The sequence below is a fragment of the Pistacia vera genome, unplaced genomic scaffold (genome assembly GCF_008641045.1).
Source record: "Pistacia vera cultivar Batoury unplaced genomic scaffold, PisVer_v2 Contig1072, whole genome shotgun sequence".
In the NCBI taxonomy this organism is placed as follows: Eukaryota; Viridiplantae; Streptophyta; class Magnoliopsida; order Sapindales; family Anacardiaceae; genus Pistacia; species Pistacia vera.
The window spans coordinates 93468-116421 of record NW_022195107.1 but is presented as its reverse complement, the minus strand read 5'-3'; the positions used below and the strand labels follow the sequence as shown (position 1 = coordinate 116421).

Sequence of the window (22954 nt, the reverse complement as noted above, 5' to 3'; positions counted from 1 at the left end):
TCTATCATGGAAATTTAGCCATCTATCAGAAGCAAGATACTCCTGAATACTTAATGCTCTGAAATAGATAGAAAAAGTGGTCTTAGAAAGACCGCAATCAACAAGATGAGGCTTTAGAGCAACCTTTTTACTATCTACAAACTTGGGATTTTCTTGCGCGTTTGAAGTGCGTAAAATTAACAGATTTAGACAGATGGTACATCTTCAGAGTTGCTCACTGTAAAATTGAGGAAGAAGATGACGGGAGTCAATCATAAACAAAGAGAAAAGGAGAGGAAATAACCCGATTATTCTCAATCAAATTTGCAGCAGTAACCGCAAGTATTTCAAATATAGGTGGTAAAAAACAAGTGATAGAATTTGCAAGCAGATATTGAACAAGAAGAATCACCTTATTAAAGATTGAATGGCCAAGTTTCCATATTTTGAGCCTAGGATCTATATTTATTGCGCTGATAGATTTTTCCATTTGGTCTTAGAAATATTGGGCAGCTGTCACAGGAAAATCACAAAAAAATAATAATAATTAAGTTAGACTTCTGATATTTAAGAGAGAATAGAAGTTGTCTAGTCAAAAACATATACCGAAGAAATATAAAAAGAGAGAAAGAATATTAAATTAAATAATAACATTCAGCAGTACGGTGTATTCATATCAGACTATGTACATTATGCATATGAATTGAATACAGAGTAAGTTATACTTCGCAATTAATCATCGAATCAGGTCAAGATGATCGATTTTGTTTTTTTTTTTTTTTTTCTATATTTCTTTTCAATAACGGTGAATTTTTGGAAATGAGTACAAGTACTAAACAAATCTCAATGTACATTAAACCAATTCAGATAGATTCTTACCATTACGTCGTTTTTAAACAAGGTGACAGCGCATTTTTAAATAACAATTTTTGTGATCACAAAATCTGTTTCCGCGTTGAGTAGAGAAACACAGGTTCTTTATACTATATTAGAACCTACAAGGACGACCAAATACACTTTTCATTCTTCTAGTCTATGTCCTTCTAACTGCAGATCAGATTTTCTATTTACGAATCCACTTCAAATAGACTGCAGATTTCATCATTTTTGCAAGGGTTAAATGAAAATGCAACAAAAAACATATAATATATGGTTAAATCAATATTATAAAAGAAGGGAATCCAGACTGCACTGCCTTAACCAAAGAAAAGGTATGAATAATTAGATAAAGTAACTGTCCATGGAGAAAGAAACGAAATATAATAAATTCTGTGAATAATTTGTAGATATGATTCACTTATGATTTAACTTTAATTTAAAGCTTGAAACAAGAAGCACAACAATATGAAAGTAAAGTAGATTACTCATACACTTGTGTTTGTAGAACTGATTGAGATGTGTGTATATAAAAGCTCCATTTGCCATTCAACAGATTAGACTGAGAGGCTCCTTTATTTCATATCACTGCGTCAAGGTGGAGAGCAACTGATCGAAAAACAGAAGTCTAAATGTTACTGAGAATAAAATCAATCTCAATAAATCACTAGGCAAGGAATAAAAGAGGGATTTATGCTAATGTCACTCATTTTGGTTGCTTTTTCAGAAAACAATATGCTCGAATGACAGTTAATACAATACATAAATACATGATAAGCTAACCAGAAACGGTTGTCCTGCAAGTTTAAAACACATAGAGCATTGTGAATATGAGCCACAACAGTTCAAAATATGAATTAAAACACCGAACTCCATCTCAAGTTTATCAGATTCATAGACAAGTATTCTCCTAAAAGTACAACCTCTGTCTAAAAGTTACAAATGCCACACAAAAATAATTGGCTCATTCACAGAAAGCCTAAGGAGCCAGTACACATCTCAGTAATAGAAACCTCCACAATAATCTTGGCCTTAATGGGTAGTTGTCCCAGCATTCTACCTCCAAATCGATTAAGTAAATTGCTAGTTTCGCCACTGCTGCTTAACTATAAAACAATATTTAAACAAGCACTGCAATTCCCACCTTTCCCCTACACAAAGTCTCAAAATTAACCATATGTTTCGATATTCAAGCTGGATTGATTCCAAAACTTCCGCATATATCAGCCTACAGTGGCCATTTTAAACAAAGGACACAATATTGATAGGAACTTGTACATATGGAACAGGAAAAATATTAAAATCGAGAGTCGAGACCCAATAATAGTATAATTTTTACCTCTAGCTCTAAATAATAGTATAATTGTGACCTCCAGCTCTTTCAAAGGGATGATATTATGATTCTATTAGAAGGAACGGCCCTGTCAACTAACTTACCATAAAATATTGCAAATATAAAAATTAAAATTAATCGAATAATTATACTAGATAGAGAAAGTCTAACCTGATCAACACGTTGTGGTCCTCTAGGGAGGCCTCAGCGCCACGATCGAGAGGTGCTATTGCCTCATAAAGCTCCTCCTTGAGGGTTTTAACATCTTTCCTTTTGGTGGAAAAGCCGGGAAAGAATGAAACTGAAGTCCTCCATTTGCAGGAACCTGCTGCAATGTCCAGTGAGTTATGGGCTTAAGACGAAGTGGGTACTTAAAATATTAGGTTGTTTCGGTTTGGATGATGAGAAGATAGTGAGGGGAGGGTTGAGTTGAAGATGGAAGAGTGTTGTTTGCAAAGAATAACGGCCATAGATGAATATATAAAACAGAAAATAATTTATGATATTTGAATGTTGGCTTTTATGGTTAGTGTGAAAGAGAGTGACGGGAAGAAATCAGGTTGACATGGTTACATGTCTTCCCTAGCTGCCTGCACACTCTAAAATGTCAATTTCGTTATGTATACTAATTAGTTCTTACAAATATAATTAATTCATTAAAATTAATAGAAAAATATAACAAGTTAAACGGATGAGTGAGAAAACATTCGGAATTGTTATCTTGAATTGTATACTATTTATAAGAAAATATCTGGAATAACACAAAAAAATTACAACAATTATATGATAAGCAAAATTGTAGAATATGAATTTTTTCTCTCACATATCAAAAGCCAATTTTTTTTTTTTTTTTTTCTATTATATTATAATTCTCTCTCATATGTCTTATAAATATAATAGTATAACAAGTAAATGATGAATTACCATACTGATAACTTGATGTAAAAGAGTAAAGGAAAATCTAAGTTTACATGTCTCTCAAGTTTGAATCCGCACGATAGGACATTAATCAAAGCTCAAGGAAGATTAGATCATAAGATCAACTTCATAAATTTACTTTAATTAGCAACAAGCGAAATAATAACAAACAGAAGACTAGTAGGCCGAATATATATATATATATATTACAATATATATATATATATTCAACAAGGAAATCTTCATTAACTTTACATTACACTCGATATTCATCTGGAAAAACCTTGTGAGAAGTTCATTCTTATAACAAGTAAGCTTGATTGCCGGATGATAAACTGTCATCTAAATATGATCAGGAGGCACTCGGTAAGACGGATCAATCATTTTCAATATGAACAAGTTACCTTTGTCACCTCTTGATATCCTGTAAAAATGAAAAAGAAACAAATATTTCTGATTTCGTTTCAGAAGATGAAACAGTTTTATCAAGGAAAGAAGCGCATCAGCTTTACAGTGCTATCAAAAAAGAACAATGGACAATTGAAGTATAATCTACTGTAGGGAATTCAATGAGGCATTAGGATTTTATGTTATGAAAACAGTTTCATGGATTACATTCCAGTCTACCAAGCTTAAGAGAACATATTCAAGTCTTGAAGGCTTACCCACGAAAGAACCATCAATAAATAAGAAAGAACTAAATTGCAAAACATCTTTCAAAAACTTCATGCATCACAAGATTAAAAGGGTGTATCTCCTATAATAAATGTGTTGTAAGGTGCTTGATATTCACTTGTAGTTAATATAACATCTCTACATAGACCACATTTATCAAAAGTATTTTCAGAAGATAAAATAGATATTCCTTCTAGTTTTGAAACTTCAGAAACTTGCATTCCTAGATTTAATCTCTCTTTTAAAAGAAGCCCGATCCAAAACATATCAGGGACAAGTCAGGCTATATAGGCATGCTTTAGGCGGATTTAGTAGTTTTCTTCGAGTCATCTTTATTCAAAATATATGCAGTATAGACAATGGCTATATGAAAGTGTAAAAGTTCAACATGTTATGGGCCATATCTGTCCGTTAAAGACTATTTCTTCTTTCCGCAATTCAACTTTTGTGATGACCTATAGGCCTTTAGAGAGTCATTTCACCGGAAATTGATCATCTACTTTTTCTGCCATCACAAGTTTCATGTTTAAGATGAGGATACTTTATTTTTTTTAAATAAATGAATGCTTCATGCAATCAGTCAGCAGAGTCCTACGCTTTTCCCCACAAATATTGTGCATTTCCAGAAGGTACAGGCAATGAACTGAAATACTATAAACATCATGAAACGGCAGAGGAACCAACCTGAATACAGATTCAAGAATCAGTTAGAGCAAAGAGAGCAGCATTCATAAGTTAGTTTACAACGTGCAGATAAGCGTCAAACCGGTCATTACAAAGTCATTGTACAGCATTATCATATGTAGCACTTAGAGTGAAAATGCATGTCAAGTGCAAAGTCAGAATGGTGATTCTAGATGCTCCGCAGTTTAATTTAGTTTTATTTTGGCTTCTCCTATTGACATAAAGCTTAAGCTAGCCTAGGAAAGGGCAGAAGATAAGATCATATACGAAACCAAAAAGTAATTTAGAAAAACTTTCAAGTTTAATCATGGGATAGTAATTCCTAGAATAACTTACCGCAACTTCATCTAATAAGTAATTTCCAATTCACCACGAGCTCTTCAGGTGCCTTAATAGGTATCTGCAAACCATTATACGCAACTTTAGTAACCTCAAGATGCAAACTAGTGCATAATCAATTAGAATCATGATACCATGGCTCGGGATAAAATTCTATTGCACCAAAACAGTGAATGCTTACAATATTTTATAATTGCCAACACAAAATGTTTATCATCTTTAAAATATATATATATATATATAACTTTTTTCAGTCACTGAGCTTTAAATGCTACTCGTTTCCCTTTTTTATTTTTTCCAATTTGATCTAGTAGCTCCGCACCTATGCAGATCACTTCCTCAATATCTTGAGGTTGGCCACAGGACATAACACCAGGGCTGTGTCATTTTACATCTCATGGTTATACACTTGTATTTTTTTAAGCATTTCATGTTTTGTATATATATGTTTGATGTGAGTCTTAAGACCTGCTATTATCATGTGAGTGCTACTAGAATTTTTATAAGAATATGTTGCTTGAAAGCCATAAATTTATTAATGTTTTACAAGACCAATTACTTAGAGTCTAGTGTATCAAGGTCAATTGTGCTTGCGATTGCTAGTCTCTTTGATTTTATTGTATAGGAAACAAAAAGTATTTTGGTAAGAGAAGGACGAAACACAAAAGTAAACCTTTATCCACTTAAGGTGTCATATCACCCCAAATGAAGGCAAAAACCATACAAAAAAGTAACCAAAACAACTCTTTATAGGTGGTGATTGTAGGGCCATTGTTATAGAATGTGTTTGTAGCTGTTTTTTTCCTCAATTAGTGGATTACTAACGTCACCAAGTATAAATGATATAAGCATATTGCTTGAACCACATAAATGATTGTCTTTTTAGTGTTTGCGCTGTTTTGGATGATTGGCTCCTTATTAAGGATTTTTTATTGCTTCCACTTACCAGTTGTTTGATAAATTGCCTCATTTGGCTTCAGCATAAGAGAGTGAACATCAAAGACAATTGGTTTGGGTAGGAAAGGTTATAATTAAATATCAACCATGGGAAACAGGAACCAATAAGTGATTTAAATATTGAATAAGAAGTTGACTCTGCATTTACACAGTCAAGAGCATATAAGAATTGCACAAAATATAATTAATACGAAGAATACTTACCAGACTTGCAATTTTGAAATTATCAAATTTGACAGCCACCTTTCTTGCATTCAGAGGCGTCAAATCTGCTGTAACCTACAAAGTATAAATGTCAATGACAGGAAAAAAAAAGATGACACAACAATTTTTTGACGATATACTTATTGCGTGAATAAGCAGATAAAAAATTGTTTCGAAAAACACAGGCAGAACAATATTACAAGATTTAATATGAACCACTAGTTTGATAATGGCCTTCTGGAAACGGAAATGCAGTCCTCAATTTCTACGTTTTGTATAACCTGACGCATGGATACATTAGGTCCCTTATTACCAGAGCTTCAAATGATAAAAAGACCATATGAAATAAGTGTAAAGTAGCTAGCAAAGCCTATTATTTATACTTAAAGAAGACGGCTAACTAACAGCAATTCTTGACTCTATGTCATAATTTTATCTAACATAGTCACTTTGTCAATCTCTCCTTTCAAATGGCAGTTATAGGTGCTGACAATTAAAGAAGCAAATATTCAGTGATTAAAAGAACAAAAGCTTGTAAAACTGAAAAAGTTGAATAACATATTATCAAATATGTTGTCCTGAACCTTGAAAATAAGAACTTCAACATTTTTTAATACTGATGCATAGTTCTTTAATTTGCAATTGAATTGCGACAACTCGAAGTTTCAACATAACAAATCAGATAATTGTAATTATGGTCATACTAAGAACTTTTAGAAAGCACTAAGGGAGGGCAGAGAGCATGAAAGCTAAAGGTCAAACAAACTACATTTGAGTATAGAACTAATGAATCTTTGAATATATGAAAGTAAAAAGACAAAGGAAAACAAATTAGGAGTCATACAATCTAATGATGGAAAGAATTTAAAATTACCTGGTTGAAGAATGGCCATGATTCCATATTTTGGGCCCTAAGATTATCCACATTTATTGCTTGGTAGTTCGTAGTCGATCTTAAAAATTTTGGCCTCTGTCACAGCATTGCTTTTCAGCCATTATAAAAAACCCTCACGGGGGGGTTCTTCAAAATTAAAGAACCAGTCCGGTGAGGACACATATGATAGGTACTACCTGAATCATAATCCACTCATTTGATTCAGAGGTGGATGGTAGGCTAACTAGACAGAAATCTGACATCATCATCTTCACGCTCAACAATGCATGCATCAAAGTAGCTTTGCCCTCTTTCTTTTGCAACTTCGGACAATCTTTCTCCAATGCCCATTCTCACGACAAAAGGCACATTGATCCTTATTGAGTTTTCCCTTTGAACAAGATCTTCACCTTCTCTCCTTCTTACGACTCTGATTTGATTACGCCCTTTGCTACAAGTGCTCTGCTGACTCATCTCTATTCTCTTCTGATCCTTCTTTCGAATTTCATGATTGGACAGAGTAAAACAAACTTCTTCAAAGGGAATTTTTCTTTCCCATGAAGAAGTGTAAACTAAGATAGTCCAACTCATCTGGAAGAGATCTAATTAACAACATAGCCTTATGTTCATCTTTGAATGTTTCATCCAAATTTACAAATCAGCAATTAATCTGTTAAAGTATCAATATGGCTACTGATATTTGTACCTGGTCTCAACTGAAGACGAAAGTCTTTTCATCAAATAGAGCCGATTCATTATCTTTCTTATTGTTTTCCGGCGCCTTCCATAATTATTGCAGACATCTCTTTCATGAATGGATATTTCTACTCTCTACAAAGACATGAGCGAATCATCCACATGCTTTTACATTCAACCTTACCCAGTTTTCATAGACATCTTCTGGCTTTCTTCCTCCAGAACGATATAGATCTACTGAACAAGCTATCCATTACCTCACTCTGCACAAGCCAAAATTATTTGACCATCAAATTTTTCAACATTAATTTTGCATTTGAAACCGTTATCATCTTACTGGTAGATAGTGGTGCCACGGACGGTGATACCTTAGAAGATGAATCCCGGACAATGATGTCATTATGTCTTACTTAATTGGCTTGGTAAACAAAGTTCCTAATAACCAAGCACCACAAATATTATATTCAATAGCTAATCAACAAATCAACAATAGCCCTAGGTAGTAGTAAGTGTTGAAATGATTAAATACACACCAGGAAAAATCCCAAGAAACAATGGAGGGGTCACAAATGGTCCCACTTAAAATCCAAACCCTAGACTTATTGTTTTTGACAGAATTTCCTAGACATGCAATATAACCATACAAATAGCTACTCACTGTCCTAAACCTAGGCATGATACCACTGTTATGCAACGGAACATAAACTCTAACGTAGCTATTGAATATAATAATAACAGTAGTAAAGCATAAATAAATAACTAAAATTAAATGCAAAAATAAAGAATACCAGGAATTAACGAGGTTCGATATTGAAACCTACGTCCGCGGGCGCTGCAAAAGAAAACTCCACTATCTCCAAACAATATTACAAACTTTTGGGCAATACAACAAATACCCAAAACAAAGGAGATACAATAAAACTTGCAAACTAAAGGGTCCTTAAAGAAAGAACCATACAAAAGAAGTATAATGGAATTACAACTTAGGATACAAAATAACAAGATTTAGGTCCTTATATATAGGCCCCAAAAAGTTTCCCACTTTTCATTCCTAAGCAATGTGGGACAAACTAACTTTTTTGGCCTATACATATAAGTCCTAAACCTTTCCCATTATCACTTTTAGCCTATGTGGAATTTGCTAAATGAACCATTTTTCCAACACAAAAGTGCTATGAGATATTGGTAAGTGTATTTGTGATATATATTGCCGAGACTAGGAAGATATCACATACCAGATAGCAATTTTGAAATGGGTCAAATTAACAGCCACCCTCTTTCAATTGAGAGGTACCAGATTAGTGTGGCCTGCAGAAATACAGATAGATTAACCTCAAACATAATCTTATTATATCAACTTTTAGTACATGCGAAAAAAAAATGTCAAATATCCAAGTAAGCGAGGTAATACATCTTACTAAATCTGAAGTTATGACAATGGCTTCATATAATTCCATAGCCTATTAAGCGTGTCAATATTGGTACAAGAGTCTATGTAGAACTCAAAGAAGAAAATCTTGACTGGGGGTGGTTAAGTCTGATTCTCATCAACGGTTTGCGAGCTTTATGTCATTGGAGCATTATAAGGTTTCTCAGCCCTAGATCTTCTCTTTGATTATTTAAATATGCATGTTTCATTATATTGTGGCCGGGGAAGAAGATAAATACCTGAAAGAAGAAGCAGAGCACACGATTTATAGATTTGTAGATAGCTTCATGGAATCAAAAATAACTTCTTTGGCTTTTAGATTAGAACGAGGAAACTATCATCCAGCACCATAGCCATATAAGTAGAATATGTGATGAATCAAGGGTATACAACTCAAATAGTGTTCAAAAGGTTCTCTTTAGTCTTTATACTAAAAAGGGCATGAAGGACTATCATTAAGAAAGCAACCCTTTTCATGGAGACCTGGATACACAAGAATAAACTCGCATATATACACGATGAGGCTTATTGTCTCTTTTACGATTATGAATTAAGATGATGAGACGCAAGGAGTGTACTGGGAATTGAGGGTTTTAACAATCCTTCTGATTGGTCTTATTTAGTGGATTTGTTTCCTCTCCTCTCTAACTATAAGTAATCTTGCCACAACCACTGAAATTTTGTGTATTCTCAGTGCATGCAACAACCCAAGTACCACAAAGCTCTATCATGAATTTAGCCATCTATCAGAAGCAAGATACTCCTGAATACTTAATGCTCTTGAAATTATAGTAAAAAGTGGTCTTAGAAAGCCGCAACTCAACAATGATGAGGCTTTAGACGACACCTTTTAATACACAACTTGGGATTTCTTGCCGTTTTAAATGCTGTAAAAATTAACGATTTAGAAGATGGTACATCTTCAGAGTTGCATCACTGTAAAATTTGAGGAAGAAGATGACGGGAGTCACTAAACAAAAGAAAAGGAGAGGAAATACCCGATATTCTTCAATCAAATTTGCAGTAACCAAGTATTTCAAAATTATAGGTGGTAAAAAACAGTGAATGAATTTGCAAGCAGATATTGAACAAGAAGAATCACCTATTAAAGATGGCCAAGTTTCCTATTTGAGCCCTTAGAGTATCTATTTATTGCTGATAGTTTTCCATTTGGTCTTAAGAATTGGGCCGCTGTCACAGGAAAATCACATAAAAAATAATAATAATTAAGTTGACTTCTATATTTAAGAGGAAATAGACAGTTGTCAAGTCAAAACAATACGAAGAAATGATAAAAAGAGAAAAGAATATTAAAATTAATAACTTTCATGCAGAATACGGTAGTATTCATATCAGAATATGTCACATTATGCATAGTGAATTTGAACAGAGTAAAAACTTCGCAATAAATCCAAGGTCATGATTGTTTTTTTTTTTTTTTTTTTCTATTATTCTTTTCAATAAGGTGAAATTTATTGGAAATGAGTACAAGTACTAAACAAATCTCAATGTTACATTAAACCAATTACAGATAGATTCTTACCAGTACGTAGTTTTAAACAAGGTGCAGCGCATTTTAAATAACAATTTCTATGATCACAAAAATCTGTTTCCGGTTGAGTAAGAACAAGGTTATACTATTTAGAACCTACAAGGAAGTCAACAAATATTTTTAGTCTATGTCCTTCTATACTGCAGATCAGATTTTCTATTACGAATCCACTTCAAATAGACATGCCAGATTTCTATCATTTTTGCAAGGGTTAAATGAAAATGCAAACAAACATATAATATATGGTTAAATCAAATTATAAAAGAAGGGAATCCAGACTGCACTGCCTTAACCAAAGAAAAGGTAGAATAATTAGATAAAGTATAAACTGTCCATGGAGAAACAGAAATATAATATGAATTCGTAATAATTGTAGATAGATGTTAACTTATTGATATAACTTTATTTAAAGCTTGAAAATTCGAAAGCACAACAATATGAAAGTAAAGGTAGATTAAATCATACCTTTGTTTGTAGAACTGATTGAGAGTTGTATATAAAAGCTCCCATTTGCCATCAACAGATTAGACTTGAGAGGCTCCTTTATTCATTCACTGCGTCAAGTGGAGAGCAATCTGATCGAAAACAGAAGTCTAAAATGTTACTGAGAATAAAATCAATCTCAAATAAATCACTAAGGCAAGGAAATAAAGAGGGATTTATGCTAATGTCACTATTTGGGTGTTTTCAGAAAACAATATGCTCGAATGACAGTTAATACCAATACATAAATACATGATAAGCTAACCAGAAACGGGTGTCCTGCAAAGTTCTAAAAACACTAGAGCATTGTGATATGAGCCACAACAAGTCAAAATATGAATATAAACACCGAACTCCATCTCAATTTATCAGATCATAGACAAGTTTCTCCTAAAAGTACACCTCTGTTAGAAAGTTACAAAATGCCAACAAAAATTAATTGGTCATTCTACGAAAGCCTAAAGGAGCAGTACACATCTCAGAATAGTAGAAACCTCCACAATAATCTGGCCTTATGGGTAGGTGTCCCAGCATTCTACCTCCAAATCGATTAAGGAAATTGCTAGTTTCGCCACTGCTGCTTAACTATAACACAATATTTAAACTAAGCACTGCAATTCCCACCTTTCCCCCTACACAAAGTCTCACAAATTAACCATATGTTTAGATATTCAAGCTGGATTGATTCCAAATCTCGAATATACAGCTACAGTGCCCTTTTAAACAAAGGACACAAATTGATAGGAACTTGTAATATGGAACAGGAAAATATTAAATCGAGTCGAGACCCAATAATAGTATAATTTTAATCTAGCTCTAAATAATAGTATAATTGTGACCTCCAGCTCTTCAAAGGATGATAATTATGATTCTATTAGAAGGAACGGCCCTGTACAACTAAACTTACCATAAAATATTGCAAATATAACAAATTAAAATTAATCGATAATTATACTAGATAGAGAAAGTCTAACCTGATCAACACGTGTTGGTCCTCTAGGGAGGCCTCGCGCCACGATCGAGAGGTGCTATTGCTCATAAAGCTCTCCTGAGGGTTTTAACATCTTTCCTTTTGGTGGAAAAGCCGGGAAAGAATGAAACTGAAGTCCTCCATTTGAGGAACTGCGCAAGTCCAGTGAGTATTGGGCTTAAGACGAAGTGGGTACTTAAAATATTAGGTTGTTTCGGTTTGGATGATGAGAAGATAGTGAGGGAGAGGGTTGAGTTGAAGATGGAAGAGTGTTGTTTGCAAAAGAAATAACGGCCATAGATGAATGATATAAGACATAGAAAATAATTTATGATTTTGAATGTGGCTTTTATGGTTAGTGGACAAAGAGAGTGACGGGAAGAAATCAGGTTGACATGGTTACATGTCTTTCCCTAGCTGCCTGCACACTCTAAAATGTCAATTTCGTTATGTTACTAATTAGTTCTTACAAAAATAATTAATTCATTTAAAATTAATAGAAAAATATACAAGTAAAATGGATGACGTGAAAAACATTCGGAATTGTTATTTGAATTGTATACTATTTATAAAAAAAAAAAATATCTGGATAACACAAAAAAATTACAACAATTATGATAAGTCAAAATTTATGTAGAATATGAATTTTTTCTCTCACCATATCAAAGCATTTTTTTTTTTTTTTTTCTATCTTATATATGAATTCTCTCTATATGTCTATATAAATTAATAGTATAACAAGTAAATGATGAATTAACCATCACTAGATAACTTGATAGTAAAAGAGTAAAGGAAATCTAAGTTACATGTCTCTCAAGTTTGAATCCGCACGATAGGACTAATCAAAGTCAAGGAAGATTAGATCATTAAAGGGATCAACTTCATAAATTTACTTTAAATTAGCAACAAGCGAATAATAACAAACAGAAAAACTAGTAGGCCCCGAATATATATATATATATATATTATATATATATATAATATATTCAACAAGGAATTCTTCATTAACATTTACAATTACACTCGATATTCATCTGGGAAAAACCTTGTGAAAGCAGTTCATTCTTATAACCAAGTAAGCTTGATTGCCGGATGATTAAACTGTCATCTCTAATATGATCAGGAGGCACTCGGTTAGACGGATCAATCATTCAATATGAACAAGTTACCTTGTCACCTCTTGATATCCTGTAAAAATGAAAAAGAAACAAAATATTTCCTGATTTCTGGTTTCAGAAGATGAAACAGTTATTATCAAAGGAAAGAAGCGCATCAGCTTTACAGTGCTATCAAAACAAGAACAATGGACAATTGAAGTAAATCTACTGTAGGGAATTCAATGAGGATTAGGATTTATTATGTATGAAAACAGTTTCATGGATTACATTCCAGTCTACCAGCTTAAGAGAAACATATTCAAGTCTTGAAGGCCTTACCCACGAAAGAACTCATCAATATAGAAAGAACTTAAATTTGAAAACATCTTTCAAAACTTATGCATACAAGATTAAAAGGGTGTACTCTCCTAAAATAAATCGTGTGTAAGGTGCTTGATATTCACTTCTTGTAGTAATATAACATCTCTACTAGAACCACTATATCAAAAGTATTTTCAGAAGATAAATAGATATTCCCTTCTAGTGTTTAGAAACTTCGAAACTTGCATTCCTAGATTTAATCTTTCTCTTAAAAGAAGCCTGGATCCAAAACATGATTCAGGGACAAGTCAGGCATATATATGTGCATGCTTTAGGCGGATTTAGTAGTTTTTCTTCGAGTCATCTTTATTCAAAATATATGCAGTTATAGACAATGGCTCATATGAAAGTGTAAAGTTCAAATGTCATCATGGGCCATATCGTGTCCGTTAAAGACTATTTCTTCTTTCCGCAATTCAACTTTTGTGATGACCTATATGCCTTTTAGAAGTCAGTTTCACCGGAAAATTGATCATTCACTTTTTCTGCCAATCACAAGTTTCATGAAGATCGAGGATACTTATTTCTTTTAAAAATGAATGCTTCATGCAATTACAGTCAGATCCTAGCTTTTCGCCACAAATATTGTGCATTTCCAGAAGGTACAGTGCATGAAATGAAAATCTATAAACATCATGAAACGGCAGAGGAACAACCTGAATACGATTCAAGAATCAGTTAGAGCAAAAGAAGCAGCATTCATAAGTTAGTTACAACGTGCAGATAAGCGTCAAACCGGTCATTACTAAAGTCATTGTACAGCATTATATTGTAGCACTAGAGTGAAAAAGCAGTAAGTGCAAAGTCAGAATGGTGATTCTAGATGCTCCGCAGTTTAATTTAGTTTTATTTTGGCTTCTTCCTATGACATAAAGCTTAAGCAGCCTAGGAAAGGCAGAAGATAAGATCATATACGAAACTCAAAAGTAATTAGAATAAACTTTCAAGTTTAATCATGTGGATAGTAATTCCTAGAATAACCTACCGCAAACTCTTCATCAAATAAGTATTTCCATTCCACGAGCTCTCAGGTGCCTTAATAGGTATCGCAAACCATTTAATACTTTGGAATCTAAAGGCTTCACAGTGAATATGCGAGATGGAATTCTAAAAGTTTCTTCAGGCGCTCTTATAGTAATGAAAGGCACGAGAGAAACAACTTGTATTACTATAATAGTAGTACAGTTATTGAAACGACAACTGCAATTGTGCAGAAGGATGCAGATTCAGAAATGCTCAAGTTGTGGCATATGTGTGTGGAGCATACTCGGCAGCAGGTGGAGTTTGAAACAACAGTTGAACCAGATAGTGTCCACGAGATAGAAAGTGATTCTGAGGTGACTAATGTGGATACTATAGATGAAAAGGAGATTTTATCCCAAGAATCTCCTCAGCAACAGGAATCGATTGCATACAATAGGTCAAGACGAGAAATTCGCAAGCCTACTCGTTTCGCTAATATGGTGGCTTATGCACTTCCAATCATAGGTGATGATATTCCTACTACTTATAAAGAAGTAGTTAAGAGTTCAAATTGTGAATCATGGAAACCGGTCATGAATGATGAAATGCGATCCCTACATAAGAAGGCGATTGGGTGCAAATGGGTGTATGCAAAGAAAAAGGGATTTCCTGATAGAGAAGATGTTTGACACAAGATTAGATTGATAGTAAAGGGATACGCTCAAATGAAAGGATTTGATTAAGTGTTTTCTCCTGTGGTAAAGTATTCTTCCATTCTAATTTTGCTAACCTTGGTGGCACAGTTTGATTTTGAACTAGTTCAATTGGATGTGAAAGTCGCGTTTTCACATGGTAGTTTGGAACAGGAAATCTACAAGACTCAGCCAGATGATTATAGGGTTGCTGGAAAGGAAATTGGGTTTGCAGATTGAAGAAATCGCTATATAATTTGAAGCAGTCACCAAGACAGTGGTACAAGCAATTTGATCAATGTATGATGGGCCATGGGTACATAAGGCCTGATAATTCACAAGCAGTTAGTATGGTGAGCAGGCATATGCATGATCCTGGTAAAAGACATTTGCAAGTTGTGAAATGGTTTCTACAGTATATTTTATGTACTATAGATATTGGTTTAGTTTTTGTGTGGGATTATATTGAAAATGGGAAAATGATTCTCCAGAAGATTGGCACAGAAGATAATCCTGCAGACATGTTGACTTCAGTAGTGACAAGGGTCAAGTTCGTTTACTGTTTGAACTTGATCAACATCCTGCGAGCTTGACTGTGCCTTTTGGTGCATTTGAAGGTGTTGCAAAATTTGGCAGAAGAATACAAAACTTTGAAGATTTGCTAATTCGCCAAGGTGGAGATTTGTTGAAAAATGGCTTTTAGCAAAATCACATGGGGTAGAAGTGATAATGGAGAAAGGTTTAGAGACTTATATATAATAGGCCAAAATGAGTTAGTTTGTCCCACATTAAAAATGAATGAAAAGTGGGAAATTTTTAGGGCCTATATATAAGGACCTAAATCAATGTTAATTATATCCCAAGATGTAATTCCATTATACTTCTTTTGTTTAGGGTTATTTCTTTAAGGACCCTTTAGTTTATAAGTTTTGTTGTATCTCACATTTGTTTTGGGTATTTGTTGTATTGCCCAAAAGTTTGTAATATTGTTTGGAGATAGTGGAGTTTTCTTTTGCAGCGCCCGAGGACGTAGGTTTCAATAACGAACCTCGTTAATTCCTGGTATTCTTTATTTTTGTATTTAATTTTGGCTATTTATTTATACTTTACTACTTGTTATTATTATATTCAATAGCTAGCGTTAGAGTTTATGTTTCCGTTGCATAACACCTTTCATTACCACAAGAGCGCTTGAAGAAACTTTTAGAATTTCATCTCGCATATTCACCGTGAAGCCTTTAGATTCCAAGACTCCCAAAGAGATGAGATTCTTTTTCAACTTCGATACATACCGAACATCTATCAGAGTTCTAGTCAAACCATCACGATTCTTCAACCAAATTGAACATATCCCAGTTGTTTTACAAGCATCATCATTGCCCATATAAACAACTCCATCACGTTCTTCAAAATTAAAGAACCAGTCCTGGTGAGGACACATATGATAGGTACTACCTGAATCNCCTGATCAACACGTTGTTGGTCCTCTAGGGAGGCCTCAGCGCCACGATCGAGAGGTGCTATTGCCTCATAAAGCTCCTCCTTGAGGGTTTTAACATCTTTCCTTTTGGTGGAAAAGCCGGGAAAGAATGAAACTGAAGTCCTCCATTTGCAGGAACCTGCTGCAATGTCCAGTGAGTAATTGGGGCTTAAGACGAAGTGGGTACTTAAAATATTAGGTTGTTTCGGTTTGGATGATGAGAAGATAGTGAGGGAGAGGGGTTGAGTTGAAGATGGAAGAGTGTTGTTTGCAAAAGAAATAACGGCCATAGATGAATGATATAAAACATAGAAAATAATTTATGATATTTGAACGTTGGTTTTTATGGTTAGTGGATAAAGAGAGAGACGGGAAGAAATCAGGTTGACATGCTTACATGTCTTTCCCTAGCTGCCTGCACACTCTAAAATGTCAATTTCGTTATGTATACTAATTAGTTCTTACAAAATATAATTAATTCATTTAAAATTAATAGAAAAATATAACAAATTAAACCGGATGATGTGAAAAACATTTGGAATTGTTATCTCGATTTTGTATACTATTTTATAAATATAATATTAAAAAATATCTGGAATAACACAAAAAAATTACAACAATTATATGATAAGTCAAAATTTATGTAGAAATATGAATTTTTTTCTCTCATCATATCAAAAGTCAATTTTTTTTTTTTCTATCTTATATACGAATTCTCTCTCATATGTCTATATAAATATAATAGTATAACAAGTAAATGATGAATTAATCATCACTGGATAACTTGATGGTAAAAGAGTAAAAGAAAATCTAAGTTTACATGGTCTCTCAAATTTGAATCCGTACGATAGGACATTAATCAAAGCCCAAGGAAGATTAGATCATTGAAGGGATCAACTTCATAAATTTACTTTACATTAGCAACTAGCGAAATAATAACAAACAGCAGAACTAGTAGGCCACGAATATATATATATATATTCAACAAGGAAAATCTATCATTAACATTTACAATTACACTCGATATTCATCTGGGAAAAACCTTGTGAAAGCAAGTTCATTCTTATAACCAAGTAAGCTTGATTGCCGGATGATTAAACTGTCATCTCTAAATATGATCAGGTAGGCACTCGGTAAGACGGATCAATCATTTTCAATATGAACAAGTTACCTTTGTCACCTCTTGATATCCTGTAAAAATGAAAAAGAAACAAAATATTTCCTGATTTCTGGTTTCAGAAGATGAAACAGTTATTATCAAAGGAATGCACTAACATCATACCTTTGTTTGTAGAACTGATTGAGATTGTTGTATATAAAGCTCCCATTTGCCTTCAACAGATTAACTGGGAGGCTCCTTATTTCATTCACTGCGCTCAAGTTGGAGAGCAATCTGATCGAAAACAGAAGTCTAAAATGTTACTGAGAATAAAATCAATCTCAAATAAATCACTAAGCAAGGAAATAAAGAGATTTATGCTAATGTCACTCATTTTGGTTGCTTTTTCAGAAACAATAGCTCGAAGACAGTTAATACCAATACATAAATACATGATAAGCTAACCAGAAACGGTTGTCCTGCAAAGTTCTAAAAACACTAGAGCATTTGATATGAGCCCAACAAGTTCAAAATATGAATTAAAACCACCAACTCCATCTCAATTTATCAGTTAACAAGACAAGTATTCTCCAAAAGTACAACCTCTGTCTAGAAAGTTCCAAAATGCCAACAAAAATTAATTGGCTCATTCTACAGAAAGCCTAAAGGACCAGTACACATCTCAGAAGTAGAAACCTCCACAATAATCTTGGCCTTAATGTAGTTTGTCCCAAGCATTCTACCTCCAATCGATTAAGTAAATTGCTAGTTTCGCCACTGCTGCTTAACTATACATATTAAACAAGCACTGCATTCCACCTTTCCCCCTACACAAAGTCTCAAAATTAACCATATGTTTCAGATATTCAAGCTGGATTGATTCCAAAACTTCCGCATAAATCAGCCTACAGTGGCCATTTTAACAAAGGACACAATTATTGATAGGAACTTGTACATATGAACAGGAAAAATATTAAAATCGAGAGTCGAGACCCAAATAATAGTATATTTTTACCTCTAGCTCTAATAATAGTATAATTGTGACCTCCAGCTCTTTCAAAGGGATTAAATTATGATTCTATTAGAAGGAACGGCCCTGTACAACTAAACTTACCCTAAATATTTGCAAATCTAACGATACAAATAACAATGATTTAGGTCCTTATATATAGGCCCCAAAAGTTTCCCACTTTTCATTCCTAAGCAATGTGGGACAAACTAACTTTTTTGGCCTATTACATATAAGTCCCTAAACCTTTCTCCATTATCACTTTTAGCCTATGTGAATTTGCTAAATGAACCATTTTTCCAACACAAAAGTGCTATGAGATATTGGTAATGTGTATTTGTGATATATATATGCCTGAGACTAGGAAGATATCACATACCAGACTAGCAATTTTGAAATGGTCAAATTTAACAGCCACCCTCTTTCAATTGAGAGGTACCAGATTAGTTGTGGCCTGCAGAAATACAGATAGATTAACCTCAACATAATCTTATATATATCAACTTTTAGTACATGCGAAAAAAAAATGTCAAAATATCCAAGTAAGCGAGGTAATACATCATTACTAAAATCTGAAGTTATGACAATGGCTTCATAATAATCCATAGCCTATTAAGCGTGTCAATATTAGGGTACAAGAGTCTCATGTAGAACTCAAAGAAGAAAATCTTGACTGGGGGTGTTAAGTCTGATTCTCATTCAACGGTTTGCGAGCTTTTATGTCATTGGAGCATTTATATAGGTTTCTCGGCCCTAGATCTTCTCATTGTTTGATGATTTAAATATGCATGTTTAATTCTTATATTGATGGCCGGGAGAAGAAATCACCTGAAAGAAAGCATGGACCAGATTTTATAGATTTGTAGATAGCTTCATGGAATTCAAAAATAACTTCTTTGGCTTTTAGATTAGAACGAGGAACTTATCATCCAGCACCATGCCACTATAAGTAGAATATGTTGATGAATCAAGGGTATACAACTCAAATATGTGTTCAATCAAGGTTCTCTTTAGTCTTTATACTGTAAAGGCTGTGAAGTACATATCATTAAGAAAGCCAACCTTTTTTCATGGAGACTTGGATAAACTCAAGAATAACATCGCAATATATACACGATGAGGCTTATTGTCTATTCATTTAAGATTAAATTGCAAATGAACAGATGAGTGGATGATTTCATTTATTAGTTGTATCAAGGCTTTCGCCTTACTGGGAATTGAGGGTTTTAACAATCCTTCTGATTGGTCCTTATATTAGTGGATTTGATTTCCCTCTCCTCTCTAACTATAAGTAATCTTGCCAAACCACTGAAATTATTGTGTATTCTCAGTGCATGCAACAACCCAAGTACCACAAAGCTCTATCATGAATTTAGCCATCTATCAGAAGCAAGATACTCCTGAATACTTAATGCTCTTGAAATTATAGTAAAAAGTGGTCTTAGAAAGCCGCAACTCAACAATGATGAGGCTTTAGACGCACCTTTTTACTATACACAACTTGGGATTTTCTTGCCGTTTTAAATTGCTGTAAAAATTAACAGATTTAGAAGATGGTACATCTTCAGAGTTGCATCACTGTAAAATTTGAGGAAGAAGATGACTGGAGTCACTAAACAAAAGAAAAGGAGAGGAAATACCCGATATTCTTCAATCAAATTTGCAGTAACTCCAAGTATTTCAAATTATAGTTGGTAAAAAACAGTGAATGAATTTGCAAGCAGATATTGAACAAGAAGAATCACCTTATTAAAGAATGGCCAAGTTTCCATATTTTGAGCCCTTAGAGTATCTATATTTATTGCCTGATAGATTTTTCCATTTGGCCTTAAGAATTTGGGCCTCTGTCACAGGAAAATCACATTAAAAAAAATAATAATAATTAAGTTGACTTGTATGTTTAAGAGGAAATAGATAGTTGTCAAGTCAAAACATATACGAAGAAACGATAAAAAAAGAAAAGAATATTAAATTAATATAACATTTCATGCAGAATACAGTAGTATTCATATCAGAATATGTCACATTTCAAGCCTTTTTTTTTTTTTTTTTCTATTATTTCTTTTCAATAAGGTCAAAATTTATTGGAAATGAGTACAAGTACTGAACAAATCTCAAATGTTACATTAAACCAATTACGGATAGATTCTTACCAGTTATGTAGTTTTTAAACAAGGTGCAGCGCATTTTTAGATAACAATTTCTATGATCACAAAAATCTGTTTCCGGTGGAGTAAGAAACAAGGTTACACTAATTTAGAACCTACAAGGAGTCAACAATATATTCTTCTAGTCTATGTTCTTCTATACTGCAAATCAGATCTTCTATTTACTAAACCACTTCAAATAGGCATGCCAGATTTTCTATCATTTTTATAAGGGTTAAATGAAAATGCAAACAAAAACATATAATGTATGGTTAAATCAAATTATTAAAGAAGGGAATCCAGACTGCACTGCCTTAACCAAAGAAAAGGTACGAATGATTAGATAAACTTTCCATGGAGAAACAGAAAGATAATATAGAACTTTGTAATAATTGTAGATAGATGTTCAACTTATTGATATAACTTTTATTTAAAGCTTGGAATTCAAGAAACACAACAATATGAAAGTAAAGTTAGATTACATCATACCTTTGTTTGTAGAACTGATTGAGATGTTGTATATAAAAGCTCCCATTTCCCATTCAACAGATTAGACTTGAGAGGCTCCTTTATTTCATTCACTGCCTCAAGTTGGAGAGCAATCTGATCGAAAACAGAAATCTAAAATGTTACTGAGAATAAAATCAATTTCAAATAAATCACTAAGGCAAGGAAATAAAGAGGGATTTATGCTAATGTTGCTCATTTTGGTTGCTTTTACAGAAAACAATATGCTCGAATGACAGTTAATACCAATACATAAATACATGATAAGCTAACCAGAAATGGTTTTCCTGCAAAGTTCTCAAAACACCAGAGAATTGTGAATACGAGCTACAACGAGCTCAAACTATGAATTAAAACAGCGAACTCCATCTCCGTTTATCAATTTCATAGACAAGTATTCTCCTAAAAGTACAACCTCTGTCTAGAAAGTTACAAAATGTCAACACTTAATTGGCTCATTCTACAGAAAGCCTCAAGGAGCCAGTACACATCTCAGAATAGTAGAAACCTCCACAATAATCTTGGCCTTAATGGGTAGTTGTCCCAAGCATTCTACCTCCAAATCGATTAAGTAAATTCTAGTTTAGCCACTGCTGCTTAACTATAATACAATATTTAAACTAAGCACTGCAATTCCCACCTTTCCCCCTACACAAAGTCTCAAAATTAACCATATGTTTCGGATATTCAAGCTGGATTGATTCCAAAACTTCCGCATAATATCAGCCTACAGTGGCCATTTTAAACAAAGGACACCATTGTTTATAGGAACTTGCATGGAACAGGAAAAATATTAAAATCGAGAGTCGAGACCCAAATAATAGTATAATTTTTACCTCTAGCTCTAAATAATAGTATAATTGTGACCTCCAGCTCTTTCAAAGGGATGATAATTATGATTCTATTAGAAGAGAACGGCCCTGTACAACTAAACTTGCCATAAAATATTACAAATATAAAAAATTAAAATTAATCGAATAATTATACTATATAGAGAAAGTCTAACCTGATCAACACGTTGTTGGTCCTCTGGGGAGGCCTCAGAGCCACGATCGAGAGGTGCTATTGCCTCATAAAGCTCCTCCTTGAGGGTTTTGACATCTTTCCTTTTGGTGGAAAAACCAGGAAAGAATGAAACTGAAGTCCTCCATTTGCAGGAACCTGCTGCAATGTCCAGTGAGTTTTTTGGGCTTAAGACGAAGTGGGTACTTAAAATATTAGGTTGTTTCGGTTTGGATGATGAGAAGATAGTGAGGGAGAGGGGTTGAGTTGAAGATGGAAGAGTGTTGTTTGTAAAAGAAAATAACGGCCATAGATGATAATATGTGAATGTTGGTTTTTATGGTTAGTGGATAAAGAGAGTGAAGGGAAGAAATTAAGAAAATTTAGCTGCCCGGCCATCCCAAGTTTCGATTTAAGAAAATGGTTTTGAAACTGTTTTTCATTTTTTTTTAATTTAGAGAAGATGGCGTGGCATGATTAGGATTAATTAAACACGTAAAATGGGTTAAAATGAAAAGATTAAAACAGATTTGGGTTAGTTGGGCCGAATAAAAATATTGAAAAAGAGTGTTTTTAAAATTTGAAATTATTCTCAAACATAAGAAAGG

At 33.6% G+C, this 22954-nt stretch overlaps 2 pseudogenes; both read right to left on the bottom strand.

Annotated features, from left to right (window-relative positions):
- Positions 1–4812: 4812 nt before the first annotated feature.
- On the bottom strand, positions 4813–13120 carry LOC116132393 (annotated as a pseudogene).
- A 5777-nt stretch (positions 13121–18897) lies between these two features.
- LOC116132382 lies at positions 18898–22683 on the bottom strand (annotated as a pseudogene).
- Positions 22684–22954: the final 271 nt, after the last annotated feature.